This window comes from Lutjanus erythropterus, chromosome 7, assembly GCF_056507025.1.
Source record: "Lutjanus erythropterus isolate fLutEry1 chromosome 7, fLutEry1.hap2, whole genome shotgun sequence".
NCBI lineage: Eukaryota > Metazoa > Chordata > Actinopteri > Lutjaniformes > Lutjanidae > Lutjanus > Lutjanus erythropterus.
The window spans coordinates 14,538,827-14,554,684 of NC_139323.1; the positions used below are offsets into that span (position 1 = coordinate 14,538,827).

General features: G+C 39.3%; 1 protein-coding gene across 2 annotated transcripts in view; it reads right to left on the minus strand.

The window, feature by feature from the left end:
* The window catches only part of sbno2b (strawberry notch homolog 2b), a 79,838-nt gene extending 66,428 nt beyond the window's left edge, over positions 1-13,410 (minus strand). For both annotated transcript variants that reach the window (XM_084722871.1, XM_084722870.1), the window contains exon 1: positions 13,245-13,410. The gene's annotated coding sequence lies outside the window, so the exon portion shown is untranslated. The remainder of the gene's footprint in view (positions 1-13,244) is intronic.
* Positions 13,411-15,858: the final 2,448 nt, after the last annotated feature.

Below are 15,858 nucleotides of genomic sequence, written 5' to 3' on the forward strand. Positions count from 1 at the left end.
GTTTTTATTATCAATTAATCAGCTGATTATTTTCAAGATTCATGTCAAAAATAAAAAAAGGTCATCACCTTTACCACAAATACATGTTCTTCTCTCTACAAAAACATTGTTCAACATCACAATTATATAGAAGAAATTGTCCATAGTTTCTTACCATAATGCCTTATACCCCATTTCCCCTACCACCCGCTGCCATGTCACCCACCAGTACTGTGCCAGTTGCTGTCTCTTAGCAACAGAAAAATATCCGTATTTTGCTGGCCCCTGTTCCCTCACCCCCCACCCCTCCTGCAGCCTCTGAGGATAATCAATACTGATCATTCTAAGAGTAGTCCCAGATATCTTCTTCCTGTAAGGACTCTCATTACTGGAAAACAGCGAAACCCCCTACCACTCATAACCACTGCAGAGAGGAAGAGGGAGGTGATGAAGAAAAGCAGTAGGGACAAAAGGGTTGGAGATATGGGAGGGAAAAAACCCAAAAGAACAAAACATGCCCACAGCAGCACAGAGGACACAAGGAGTTCATTCATTAAAAGCACACACACAAGTCATTTTTATAACCCTGCTTGGTTATTTTAAAATGTGTTTATACTGACAGTATCTGGATTTATAGTCTGTTTGAAAACAAAACATGTATGTCCTGTATGCTGAAGAGAATAAAGCTATTTCAAACTAACACACAAAATCTTTGTTACAAAGCACTACAGACAAACAGACGGAAAGAGAACAGCTCTTTTGCAGTGTAATCTGTTAAATCTGTTAATTACTTCAAAGGTTACTGCTGGTTTTTGTACAACCCCCCTCCCATGTGTGTCTCCTCGCCCTCCATCTCCCTCTCTGTGGGTGGCCTGGTGCAAAAGCGCACAACAAGGGAGATTAGGCCATTTCAAGGCAGCATTTTGTAAGATCTTTCCAAACTGAGACGTGCCCATACACTATACACTAAACATACCAAAATACAAAAACTGATTAATCAATGCAGAAGGACTGCAAACATGGAGATTTAGTCATGTTAGAAACTGTAATTCCAGTGATGTGGCCACTTGGTTCTGTTTGTGAGTCACTGTGCCTGTCTGTCAGCCAGACACACAGAGGTTAACGGGCAGCAGGCCTCTGTCACTTCAAAAACACAAGATGTGTGTTTACTATGTGTGTTGCTAGTTATAGCATCCAGCATTTGCTTGCAAGTACGTCAGGTCGGAGGTAAAAAGCAGTCTGTGGTGGGAAGGGCTGCCTGGTTGTGTACTGCTGGCCTTCAGTGAGTATCAGTGGCGGCCAGAGCACATGGGGATCATCTAGGGAAGTGTGACTTCCTTAAGCTGCTAAGTCACGATTAACGCTCACGAGGGGACCCACCACACTGCCTGGCGCGTGTGCCATCACACACTCACATGTGGAGTGTTGATATACAATCATACTTCCATCAGCACACACCAAATTATTTGTGCATATGTACACATGGCATGTAATTGTTGGCATTTACATCATAAAAACATGCATGCACTAGCTATAAAATACAGGTATGGACACGTGTCCCTTTAAATGCAATGGAAAGTGTATTGCTAAAATGAAATGTATGATAGTGTGAAAAATATTTTTTGCCAAGATCAAGATAGGAGCATGGTCACTATCCCACTTTTTTGTGTCCCCAGAATTAGGGAATTTATATATTATAATTTATTATTACAACTGTGCTTGATTACCGTGTTTTCATTATGTGTATCAGTACTTTTTGAACATTTTCAGAACATTTTAACAACACTGCAGTAGTACTGATAATTGTGATAATTTTGCTCACTATAATTGTGATATTAAATTTTCATATCATTTTATCATCAAGTACCCCCCACACTTCAGTTTTGTGGTATTACAAAAAAAAAAAGGTCCAGTATTGGAGCCTCATCTCTCTATCTTGTTGACAAACGTGGCCTCATCACCTCTCACATGCATTCCTTTACTTCTAGTCACACTCGTCTCATTGCCTTTCTTTGGACCCTGTCCTAAATCCTTCTTAAGGCACTGAGAAAATCCTTCAACAAACAGCTCTGCTTCATCTACATTCTCAAAACTGGTTCCATGTGGCAAAGCTGCATTTTAGTGGCTAATGAAGCTTTCTGAATTGACCGCATGTTTCGCATTGAGTTGTGTATGAATCTATGACAAGTCTATGAGTGGAAAGGCCATGAATAAAGGAACATGGACAAAAAAGAGTTGGAGAGACAATATGAAGTTCTGAATATCATGCATGTATATGTCAAAAATTAACACAAGCTAAAGGCAGGAACCTTCTGTGCTTGGTGGAGATGACTGGGTATCCAGCAAATAATTTGGAGTCACGTAGGTTTACATTGCCGTGATTTTCGTGTGTACCGGCTACTGTGACCACACAATGTCTGTCTCTGTTTTTCTGTAAGAAACAAAATTGTCACACGTTATTAGAGATGCAACAACACATTCATAACATAACATTTTGTTCTGCCACCAAAAAATAAAACATGGAGACAAAGAGAAAGACAAAGAGAAAAGTCACTAGGGTCTGCGTTTTTTGTGAGTGTTGGCATCTTAACAAAACAAGGTAATTCTTTTTAGTACATAATGCCTGATGCACTTTTCTGGTCATTGGCAGGTAAGCCAAAATTTAATTTTGGATCTTGCATGTGCAGTGAGAGTCCATACCTTGTGCACAAAAGTTTTACATGTGAGAGCCATCTGTTGGCATCTGTCATTCTCCTGCTGTAGTTTGTATCTCTCATCACTGCTAACAAGCTGGCTGAAGACAATCATTCAGTCCAATGCACAACACTCACTCATCACCAATCTGAGTCCATCAGCATCACCAGTAATCAGGTTAGAAATGATCACGGCCCAGCTGCCCTACACCAGAGCAGCAAGGGGGCTGTTAGTTGGTTATGATTGCCTTGACTGGCTGGATTCATTAGCTACTGTGATGAAATATTCATAAGAGGAACAAGTTACTTCCCAGGGAAACACTGCGCTTCGTCATTCAAAACAGCCTACATTATTAATTAGCACCTTTTTCAACACAAAAGGCCTATATGTGCCTCTGTGCGCACGTGCACAAACACACGACACATACCCTTAAGCACAAACATGGAAGGACATAGACATTAGTTACCAATCTGTTCCCCTGCCCACAAACAGAATTTCCATTCAGTATTACAGACATTGCCATAAAGGGGCCGTGGACAGCCCAGAGAGCGGGTAGGACACTGGATAGAGAATAATGATCGAATGACTGTGTAACCGAATCTGCTGTCTTATCAAAAGCCGGGAAATGGAAACAAATTGGGTTTTAACAGCCTGTTGTTATTGCATTTCGCCCGTTCAAATATTTATCAAAGAGGCTCTCTGGACTGGGACAGGACACAGGAACACGCTGAACAAACGGGCAGTCATTTGAATGTATTGGTCTGACTGAAATAAGTTCAAAGATTTAGCTACTTACAAAGGGATAACGATTAATCTTAATTAGATTCTCATCAACCCACTCCAAGTGGCTATTCAGCACCATTTTGCCATGATGATGAATATCTTTGTGCCCACAAACACCAGCTGAATGAGACATTAAAGTGATTTATCCATAAAGGGGGAACTTAATCAAGCCCTCACGGTTCAGAGGATGCCTTTGTTGTGGTAAATGAAGAAAGAGACAGGCTGGGAGAGAGGGCCAGGGAGCAAAGAGTAGAGAAAGGTGAGGGCAGACAAGAGTTTGGCACTACAGTAGAGTGTTGCAAAGAGCAGAGAAGTAGAAAACGATTATAAACAATGGTTTGCAGTGGCTTCATGACTCTCATTTAGGAGCAAATCCCTCTACTTCTGCCACCAGCACCCACCAGAAATAGATCAAAGACTGACTAGATCAGAGAGAGAGCGATCTACTTAGCTGCCTTTTTGCCCGTTTTCCTCTGTCATCTCATTTCCTCAGGATAGAAGGATGATGACACATGCTAGCTGTGTGCACTCTTTACGCCTTACTGCTCTGGTTCAACCAGTTAGATGATCAGACAATAAGTGAGTTTGCCTAAACAAATTTGTATAGTGGAAAAAGCTGGGCATAGCAAAATTTAAGTAAAAAGTATATATTTTCTCATTGTCAGTACTGGTAAGATAACAAATAATTTAATATTTTTGTATTTTGAAAAGACAGTGCTAACTTACAAAGGGGAAACATATGCTGTGTACTCGATAATCACCCCTCCTGGTTTTAAGTGGCGTCAGAAAAACAAACATGTCAAAATGACAAAATATGCATTTTTCTGCTCAGTAAAAGGAATGTTGCCTTTAAATGAAGAAACAAAAGCCCTCACAAGAACGCTGCTCCTCAATTCCCCTCCTTTTCTTGTAGTAGAGTTTGCTTTATCTTACTACATCAGATACTTCCCACCTTTGCGCTGCAGTCTACTCATATCGACCCTTTCGATTCTAAAAATGTGGACCATTTCTGTCACCCTCCCACACAATACTGTCTCCATCACGACCCCATGTTCTCACAATGATATTGTCTACTTCACCATTTCCATCACCACACCAGCTTCTTCCTTCTTTCTAGTGACAGCCTTTTGCTTTGCTATTTCCATCACAATCCCTCTCTTGCCATGTGGTAGCCCATTCTGTGTCTCCATGTCCCCATTTTCCTTATGTTCATTCTTCTGCCTCCCTCCCTCCTGTAAGAGCGGGCTGGTGGCGGTGGCTGTTGCTTCTCACCCAGTGTGACCCTCAGATGGACTCTGCTGCTGATTGTGTGCAGTTGGCTCCCTAACTCTTAATCTCCACCCACTCCCCACCCCTCGCAGACATGGTTATTCAGAGAGTCGGTCATAACAGCAGGCAAAAGCTATCAGATGCACATGTCACAAGCAAACAACTTAGCAGAGGGAAGCAAAATTTGGACTGCTGACCTGGAGAGCTTGATACATAGTATTCATGACTGTTGTGGTCTTACAAACAGGAATTACATCATCCAACTGTCCAAATATCATGATCGTGTACAGACAGGAGGCATTCTCAAGCACTGAAGCTTATCCTGAAATGGAAACTGAAGCGGACCCTTTGTCTCCAAATCTACATAGCTCGTGCTCTACAAATTTAAGTCTCCAAAAGTCTCATATTATTGTATCCTCTGCTGAAAAAAAAAATTACACAGGAGAGTGAAATTTTGTAAAAGAAGTTGCCAATACAAGTGTTTCAGTTTTCTGAACTCTGCCTTACCGCTATTAAAATCCAGACAGCACTCTACTCCACTCAGATTGACCTCACTTTTTCTGGCAAGCACAAGAATATTGCACCACATGCACAGAGTCAGGGAGCCTGTCTGTGTCTGTCTGTCTGTCTGTGCCACTCTGCTATGCTAACTTCCGCTCAGTTCAGTTCAGTTCATCTGTCTGGTATTGATTGAAGCTGCTATCGTACGCTTCAACCAATAACACCACTGCAAGCCAGTAAGCCATGCAGAAAATTTGTAAGACAGACACAATCCATTCTTGGAAAAATATGCAAAAATAATTAGGCGGACGACAAAACAACAAGAGCTGAAAAACCAATTAGTGCAAATGTAAAAAAAAAATCTGTAAAAGAACAACAAACACATAATGCCCACTGGATGACAGGACAAACAAAACAACTTTAATAAGAAATATAAGTGTAGTACTGCATTATTCTATTCCATTAAGTGTGGTAATGCTTGCGAGCACTCTTCAAATACAGTTAATCTTCTCATAAATCTGAAAACTGTCTCACTAACTGTGAGGGATGGGTTGAGGAAAAAACTGACAGTTACCTCATTTGAGAAAAACCCGCACACACATAAATCCAACTGGACCATGTTGTGGCAGAATAACTGAACCACTCTTTATGGACAAAGGTGAGTTAAGATAAATAAATAAACCTGGCTGCCAACAGAGCAAATACATATAAAAGTAGGACAAAGCAGGTCAAGATTTGGGCTACAGTCGAAATGACATTGCATGGGCTGGGAGAAACTCAGGCTCATCGACAGAGGGCTGCCTGGTGTCTGGTCTTTTAACGACAACATGTTTTCTCTCCTTAACATACACATTTAAAATAAATATCCTGGGGGGTCAATTTATTGTCAGTCCTTTAGAAAACAACAGTGGCAAAAATTTTCTCATATTATATTGACAACGTAATAAAATTGACGACCAAACCATAGGCCTTGGGGTATCCTGCATCGTTGGCGAATGGACAATCTAGAACAGCATTTCGAAATTAAAACAGGCTAACGGACAAAGACAGGAGATGCCAAGAAACACAAAGAAAAAAAAGGTTAAGAAAATCAATTGGCAAACTTGAATCTTCCTCAGTGTTAGCCTGGTTTGTCCATAGTATTATGTAATTTGATCATATCTGGTGACACTCAGCCCTCACACCAAGCAGGGACTATGAGTGGGTAGTGATAATATGGCTGTGGTCTGAGTTTTACTGTGACTTCTTCTAACCTCTACTTAACTGTTGTGACAGTAAACTGATTTCCACAACATCTGTGGTCAAGCAGAGGGCTTCAGACTAGTTTTGAAGCACCCACATGACAAAGAACTCACTCTGGTTATGTGTTTTGTTCCACTGCTCAGAGCAGAGAAAGGTACATGTGTCACTGTCAGGGTGAGAAATTGGCACCAGCCAAAATGCTGGTTAAGTACATGACAGGTAGATTTCACAAACAATACGATGATTTTTTTGTTTTTGAGTGGATGTTCACATTTTAAAAAGTTTATTTCTGACCTTGATCTTACTCGTATAGAAGTTTGGCACAAAAACTTTGAAGTTAGGTTATGGATCATAAATCATCTCCACTATATATAAATATACCTCTAATACTTTAACACTGAACACGGGCTAAACATCAGGGAAGAAGGGCCCCATGTTGCCCAGTTAAGAAAAGTTCACACAACAGAATTTTAGCCTTGATTTTTCAGCCTTCAGATCACAGGCAAAGTGGTGCATGCTCCCTTGAGTGACAGTTGCTACATATGAACTGTTAAATGATGCAATCCACGAGCGAGACCTCTCTAATGCTGTGCAAATGCCCAAAAGATATCGCCCGGGTTTAATATCTGGTCATGTCAGGGAAAGGTCAGTGAGCCATGAAACAACTACAGCCATTGACCGCAGAATCAAGAAGGAGAGACAGAACAACACCAGAGCAGCAGCCAGAAAAGCCCAAATATAGAAAAACTGGAACAAAACCTAGTTATACAACAGTAGTAGTTGTTATAAAGTTATCAAGTACTTCAAACTAGCTCCACCTACAGCAGCAATGCGGAGATAGGCCTGGCTATGCCAGTCAACAATTATGGTTGGGCAATGTCTACCAATGTCTACTGTTTTGGGTTTTTTTGGGAAAGGCAGGACATTTGCTGTTGCATAACGAAAAAGCTGTCTTGCTCACCCACTGACCACTGTAGTCACTGCCACATCCCACTGTTGCTCTCATGGCAACCTCCAGTTGTCTTACTCAGAGAGATAGATCCCCGTGCCCGGTTTAAAAGGGTCTGCGTCTCTGTGTCACGTGTCCTAACTTAGTTGTGTTAACACTGAAACAAATTTAGCCTGCTAGCTATACTGAGGAAGCTAAGGTATGAAAACAATAGCAGCATGACTGAAAGAAGACACATCTATCCTATCGCAAATACAGAAGGCTTCTAACTCACAATGTTACAATGGTAGAGTGATTGATGACTTGTCCCAACCCTATCAACAACAGTAAGATGCTGCACACTGATGCCTTAGTATTAATAATGTTATGTCCCTTCTAGTGTGTGATTGCATGACAAAACATAGTTGGAGACCAGACAGATCCTCCTGGACCTTGACCAGACTATGACGACTTCAACATTCCTGATTAAAGACAGAACGCTGTGTAGTGTGAACAGCACAACGATCTGATGACTTTTAAAGTCATGTAGTGTAACCAAAGCATTAAATAGGGTCAATATGGGACAGGACACGTTGAACATTCTTATCTTGGGTCATCAAGTCTGCTGTAAGATTTTCACGCAAGCAGGGAAGCCCTGTCTTGGGAAACAGTAGTTGTCTTTGGGTGTAAAATGTGTCATATATGACCACTCTACCACATTATGCTACACCAAACAGTCCAGGTTGTATATCAGCCTTAAAATAACTGTTTGTTTTCTCCTTTCCTGTTTATGGGGCTGGTTGTAAATCTAGGCTGATCACAGAAACAATGACACGCCAGGTATTCAGCCATCTATCAGCATGGACACTAATATTTCTCTCATATTTCCTTCCTGGATGAGTCCCATTTTGAAATCATTGTTTGCTTTTCTAAGAAGGATGTTGACACAGTTTTTCCACAGAAAACCATAAGGCAAAACAGTGAGGAATTCCAGAGTGTGGCATGCTCTCCTGCATTTCAGTCATCTCTTACACAGCTCTTATGTGGCTTGGGAGAGCTCCACATAGCCTACAGGTCTGGATACTAGTTGGGACATGGGATACTCAAAAAGCCCTGCATAAAGGACCCATTTGTTTCTTGTCACAGTATAGAAGTGGCCAGTATGGCTACATATTCCCAACAACTGTCACTTGTTCTTTGTCTCTCTTCTGACCAAACATTCATGTTATGTTTAATACATGAACTATTATCTAATGAAGGCCAGATTCCAGGAAAGCAGGGACTGAATCAAACGTATTACCTAGCCTGATTCCCCTCCTCCACTCCACATTTTTCACTCTCACTCTAATCAGCCCATGGGCCATAAATGAGATTTATCACTGGCACCAATTGGGGAGGGGAGAAAAAAGGGCTAGCAAAGATGAAGACAGACAGAGAATGGAGGCCAAGTCAGAGAGCAGAGGGTATGAGCCACAGTTGAACCATGGATCACAGTTCACTCAACCAGGGAGCTTTTCAAATACTAATCTCCCCCAAAAGAGTAAGCCAATGCCTGGTGTTAATTACACACACATCGCCTCATAGTTCCCTTCCCAGTGTGCAGGAGAAACTACTTGCCATGAAACTCACAAAAACAACATGAAAGGCTCTGTGGGCCCTATGGGAAAGACTAGGGATGTCCGTGATCAGTCGTCTAGTCAATTAAACGTTGATACCCTCACCAGTTTGTACCAGAAATACTACTCAGTTAAACTAATTATAGCAGTTTAACATACTATTCCATTAACGTACAACACTGGTTATCTGTTGTGTCTTAGATTTTATACAGCCACCTGCCACTGCTTCGATTGTTAACCTGCATGGTGGAGAGAGGGGTGACATCTCATAAAAAAAGACCAGGGTGGTTTGGCTGTATTTTGATCTAGAAAATAAAAGTAAGGTGTATGTAGGCTGTGTCAGAATAAACTGGCATAAGACCACAGGACCACAGCAATGTGTAACCATTTATTGCACATGCATGTGGAAGTTAATCTGCAAGGAGAGCAGGCTGCTGTTGCTAGCACTGCTAACATTAGCCACATATGGCAAAATGTTATTTACCAACCTTGAGTGTTTTCCTACTATTAGTCAACTAGTCTAAATTTAAATTTCAGTTTTATCGTTGTTAGGAACATCCCTGTCTAAAACCAGTGTTTGGTTTCTTTGTTCTGGGCTACTGTAGAAAGAAACACAGCAGTGCAACATGGCAGACTCCATGAAAGAGAACCGACACCCTCTGTAGATATTAACAGCTCATTCTAAGGTAATGAAAACACAACAACTCTGATTTTTAGGGGACTATACACTGATGAAAACATACTTACAAATATATTTGATTTATGTCACATTCTATCAATAAATCCCCGTAGATCTTACACACTGGACCTTTAAATAAAACCTGGACATTACACATGAAAACGAACATCCCTGAGGATATGTCCTAACACCTTTCAAAGTTATTTGACCAACTTGCTAATCCTGCTTTGTGGAACACCCCCATGTTCTCTGTGTATCATCCTTACAGTTCCTCTAGGCTCTGAACACAGTATCAACAGATCAGGTGTGTTGAGACCCTCAGAGTCCCTGCAGGGCAGACAGCCATCAACTGTCTCACACAGTGGGAATTTAGAAAAGGGAAGCTGGGCAACACACACATATGGCTGACCACCAAGTTAAGTAGCTTATTTTGTGGTTGTTAGCCTGTATTTCGGATTGGCAATCAGATAGGTCACCAGCCTGACCTTTGCAATTAAAACCTTTCTTTGGGAGGGAGACACCCAGACCATTGAGAATGTCACTTGGGTAAAGGCCACTCAAGTATAAGACAGGAACTTAGTATGTCATTCAGTTCATAGTTACCAAAAAGGTATCCATCAACATATTGGGAGTGACATATTTAGAAAACTAACCAGCCACCACTACAACTTACTATGTCAAGGCTTGCGTGCAGCCTGAATAGCTGCAGGCATCAGACACACTGGAAACTAAAGAGTGAAAATTGCAGGAAAGAAAAAGAACTAGAGGGGACAGCTTGATGAGAGCTATTTTCATTTCCTCCTGCACTGGTACAGTGTTCTGAGTCACCCCTAAATATCCCAGTAACTTTGGCTTCTGTCGCATAATAAGCAAACATTTTAGATCGAATGTTTATTTTCTATCTGAGATCACAGAAGCTATGAAATTCCAGAAAACACCAGTGACATGTTGATTCTAAACTGATACTTCAACCAGACACAAGAACAGTGTCACATAGGCCATCACTATGATGATAAATAAGTCACATAGCACACCAAAACGGGCACTTACTTCCATTATAGCTTATATTTTTACAGTTAAAATGCACTGTTTTGTTTTTAAGATGTACTAGGCATGTTGCACTATGCCTATATCGACAATGACTGTGATAAATATAATAAATAATGAAATATTGATTCATCATGTTAATAATACACATATATAATATCCTATAGATAACTGACTGTGTCTTCAACATACTGCATTCTCGATAAATCAGTTACAGTGATGGCACACAAGTCTCTCTCCTGAGTGTGATTCATCTGATTTTTTTTTCTTTTCAAATTTTCTTAAGATATCATAATTACAGACTTTTTGGGCTGCAATAATCATGTAGTGAAAATCTGATTTTGTGACAATCCTAACGTGTGCATATCACCATGCACTGTCAAAATAAATCCTGCATGCTGTATAAACTATATGTAGACATACAGACATGTATACATAGGCAGCACAAACTGTAATCATCCAGTATGAGTATATGCATTCAATATTTAGGCTGTTTCTTTTGCAGTATGTTTACTTACATAATACTTGACTTGTATATAGTGTTTTTTTTTTCATTTATACTGTTGGTCATTGGTGCATTTTGTATATATATTTATAAATACACCTATTTTTCCATTTAGTCATTAAATGAATCCCCAACTATTTTGATAATCAATTAATTGAAAGAAAAAGACCAAAAAGGGGTCAAAATTCTCTGATTTCAGCTTTTAAAATGTTAATATTTTTTAGTTTATTTACTCCTCTATGACAATAAACTTGATATATTTGGGTTGTGAGTAAAACAAAACAAAGGACATTTGAGGGTGTGATCTTAACCTTTTGGGAAACAATGATTGACATTTCTCACCATTTTCTGACATTTAAAAACAAACAACTATTAGTCAAGAAAATAATCGCCTGATTACTCGACTATGACAGTAATTATTTGTTGCAGCCCACAAACTGGAGTCTAATTCCGTTTATGTCTACATAGTTGGCCAAAAAAAGCTAATTCAGATTGTTGCATACAAGTCACATCGTAGTAGTACAGTTGCTTAGTGCAGAGTACTTAATTTCACATAGTGTAGTCACTTCTTTCTTGATAAACATTTAGTTAATAAGCTGGTACACATGCAGCTTATTACGTACAACGCTTACATTACGTCACTATCTGCGTAACCGACCAAAGTTTAAGTTACTAAGAAAAAGCCCACAACTACTTCGCTGATTTGAACTTTTCCTGTCTCTTTTATGAAACTAATATTACTGGCAGGCACAAACTGGGGCGGAATCTCCGAAAGTTTTTGGAAGACTACATTCATTTTCAACTAACTCACGGAGCATTGACATTATACTAACACGTTACATTCATCTTCAAATATTTCCTCGTGTGTGCATGTTTATGCATTACAATGAAATGCATCAGGTATATGCACAAACGCGGAGTTTGTGCAACGTTTTCACACAATCAGTACCACAGTAAGCTGAGTTGTGGCTTCTTCTGAAGAAAGGTACAGGGGCACAGTGATCCCCGCACAGCACAAAGGAAGGCAGCCAAAGCTCTACGTACAGTGTATGTGCCACTACTGTTAGCTTGCCGAACGACAAACGATACGTTTAACAAGCGCTAGCAAGAAAGCTAACGCTAACCACAAAGCATTTCCACCTTAATGTCTCGGTCAGTCATAACTGGCGGCAAAATATAGCGAGATCCGGCACTGGATTGCTGATAGAAAACATACTTCGGATAGCTAATCGTGCTAGCTAGCTTAGCATAGCCACAGTCGTTTTCTCATTTTGGGTATGTTCGATTTGTACATTGCCTGCGTATGTTAATGGAATAACGTTGCTATCTGGCTTGCTGAAGAAAATCCTGGGCAATGTTCTGGCTCTATAGTGGAAAAGATTAATTTTAGTTTGGGTAGCAAGCACATAAAGAAACATGTTACTCTTTCAAATGTAACGTTAGCATGACAATTTTTGATCAGCCACATAAGGCTACTTGTTGGTTAGCTAATATCAAAGGAGTAGCTTATTACTAAGAAATTAGGTCAGATAACTTTGTTAACATTAGCTGCTGCCATTTCTTGACGGTGGCGAAGTATAATACAGTGATTTTAAAAAAATCTGTATAGCACTTAAAATGTATTATTATATTATACTTTGCCACCGGTGAGAAAGGCCAGTAGCTAACAAAGCTAGCTCCTTACTTGGTAATAAGCTATTCATTTGATATTGGCTAACCAGCAAGTAACGTGACTCGTCAAGAATACAGAGATATCGATGATACTAGTCTCTTTTTGTTCGTTCCGGACACCGTAACTTAATTTGGCCTGAACTCATTCGAAGTTTACCGATAAGGTCTCCTCTGACAACGTTTAACTCAAGACAGCCGACTCAGAACCGGCATAGCCCGTCGTGAAAAACGTGCGCGCCTAGGAGAGGCTACCCTGAACGCATCTTGTTATAAGGCTCTAACTGCCGATGTGTCGTCTGCCTTTTCACAATATCCTCGAATTACACTTACCGTCAACGTGTTACTTATTCTCAATCCAAAACCCCGGGCAAAGGGGCTGCTTTTGAACGAAGACTCGCGTCAAAGTAACAGAAATAAGGAATTTTATCCAACTTATTCTTCTTAGTTGTTTTCTCCACTTCCTGATTGAGACGGTGCCATTTTGAATAGCGAAAAAATATTTCCGCCGCTGTCGTCACGCACAGTGCCGCTTCATGATCGCAAGCAGAAAACAGCCAGGCCTGAAATAGTTCATCATCACAGTTACACACCTGAGCAACTGCTTCAGTTTAGAATAAATAAATACAAATGATGTCAACACACTAAATAACAACCTGATAATAACAATAAGATTATAAACGTCTGATTAGTAATGTAATAATTTGCCTAGTAAAATATAATTCTTATACTTTATGCTACTTATTTAGTAGTTGACAGTTTGTATATTTAAGATAAATCTATTCTACAAACGAAAATTCAAGGCAAACTCAGTTTAGGTTGGTATCCACATACTCACCTGGCTTCTGTCAGGGGTCCTTTTTGCAAAAGGACAGGAAGCTAGGAGCCAGTTAATAATCAAACATTAATAATAACGTTATTTATCAGATTAAATAAATAAACACAACTGTTTATGAAATTCTTCATTTTAAGATTAACTAACTTAAACTAAACCAGTAATTAAACTTGATGTAAGGATTGACAGGTTATATATTTTAATGCATTTAATAACTACAACTGTATTTTAATTGTTAATGCTTTGGTAACACTTGAAAGTGCTAATACAGCATTAAACATGGCTGGAACGTCCTCCATCATGCAATTGCTGAAATATTGGAATGATTTATGTAACCATGTATTTTACAAGTCATTTTGCTGACCCAGACGATAATTTGTTTTGGTTCCTCTGCGACTGCCTGTATGATCTATGCATTTAACCAGCCCAGAACCATAAATATAAACTTCTCTAACCAGGAACAGAATGAATGGCATATTAAAACTGTGGTAGTGTGAGATACACACTTCTGTCTTGCTTTTATTTAATCAACTGAATATATTTTTTAAAGAATTGTAATTAATTAAATTAATAGCCATTTTAATCTAATAGAATAAAAAAATATATATATGTATGAATTTTTAATTTTTTTCAATTAATATCTGTCTTCTCCTGCATAGTTTGTGTCTCATCATTTGCACAGTCTGAAAGGCCATCGTGCAATGATCAGCCTTCTCCATTACAAACAGCCTGATTTATTACATCCAACAAAAGTAGTATATCTGTCCCTTCAGTGTGAATCAATTTGTTAGAAAATGCTTAGAGGGCCACTTGGTCCTCTGTCAGGGGTCAGTAGAGTATCACTGGTTTACAGTATGGATTAATACCATACAGCCTTGTGTAAAGTTTCTGTGACATACTATACCAGTAAACTCTATCACATCTGAATCATTCTTTCCACGTTAATTATTACTAATATCCGTGTACTTCTTAATAGATCATATAAAGCTGCAACAGAGAGGAAAAATTGACTATTCAAGTTGAAAGTCCATTTGTTTGTTTCTTTTTAAACTCTAAGTTACTTTAGTTAAATGTTTCAGTCTGAATATGAGGTGGTGTAAAATGAATAATCTGCGAAATACCATCAGATTCACAACTTTTCCTCAGATTCATTCATTCAAAAACATCAACCAATGAAAAACTTAATTGTCATGAATTAATTAGTATATAACTTCTTTTACTAATCATCTTTGGACTTTTTTGCAATTGTTTCTCTCTCCCTTTAAGAGACCAGGGCCTAAATTTAGACCAAAATACTTGAAATACTACTGCTGCTGCTACTGCAATAACTATATACCATAGTAATAATCAAAGCTACAATTACTGTAAAAAAGTGGTCCATTTTAAAATATTAAATCTAATATTTGTTGTCTTCTGTATCATTCGAGTGTATGAGTCTCTACTCAACTGAAACCAGATATGTTTTGTTATTGTTTCATATGTGGTATTTCATTCAAATCACTTGGAGCACTTCCCTGCAGACAGATATTGTATAAAAGCATATTTCTTTTTTTTTCCTCCTGCAGGTCGCCGTCTCATTTTGGTATCCATCTGTCCATTTCACGTTATTGAACGACAGAGCTGGAAGAGCTCCAGTTGTTTCCAGCAAACTCACACTGCCACTGCTTTCCTGGTATAACAGTCCCCCCTTTTCCCAACAAAGGAGGGTGGTGGGAAGCAAAGGGGCGGTGTGTGTGTGCATGATGTTTATGCTCAGATTCAAGGTACTGTTCGTGACAGACCCTGGCAGCTCGGTTGTGCATTGTTTTCCCCGTTTTGATATTGTTGTATTGTCTCATCTCAGCAAGGTGCTGGTTGATGATACAGGATGTAAAAACAGAATAAATGCATGCTGGCACATTTTAGTTGAACCTTCATAATGCATATTAGCTCATCACTTTGAGACAACATTGTTCTTGAGCTTTAGTCACTTCGCTGTATCAGAATGGGTTCAACTCAATGGCAGCAGGTACCTGTGATTTACTAATTTCTAAAACAATGTGACAATTCTGATAATATTTTATAGAAAAAAAAAAAAAATCATATATCTCAAAACTGTCATTTCACAGCTGC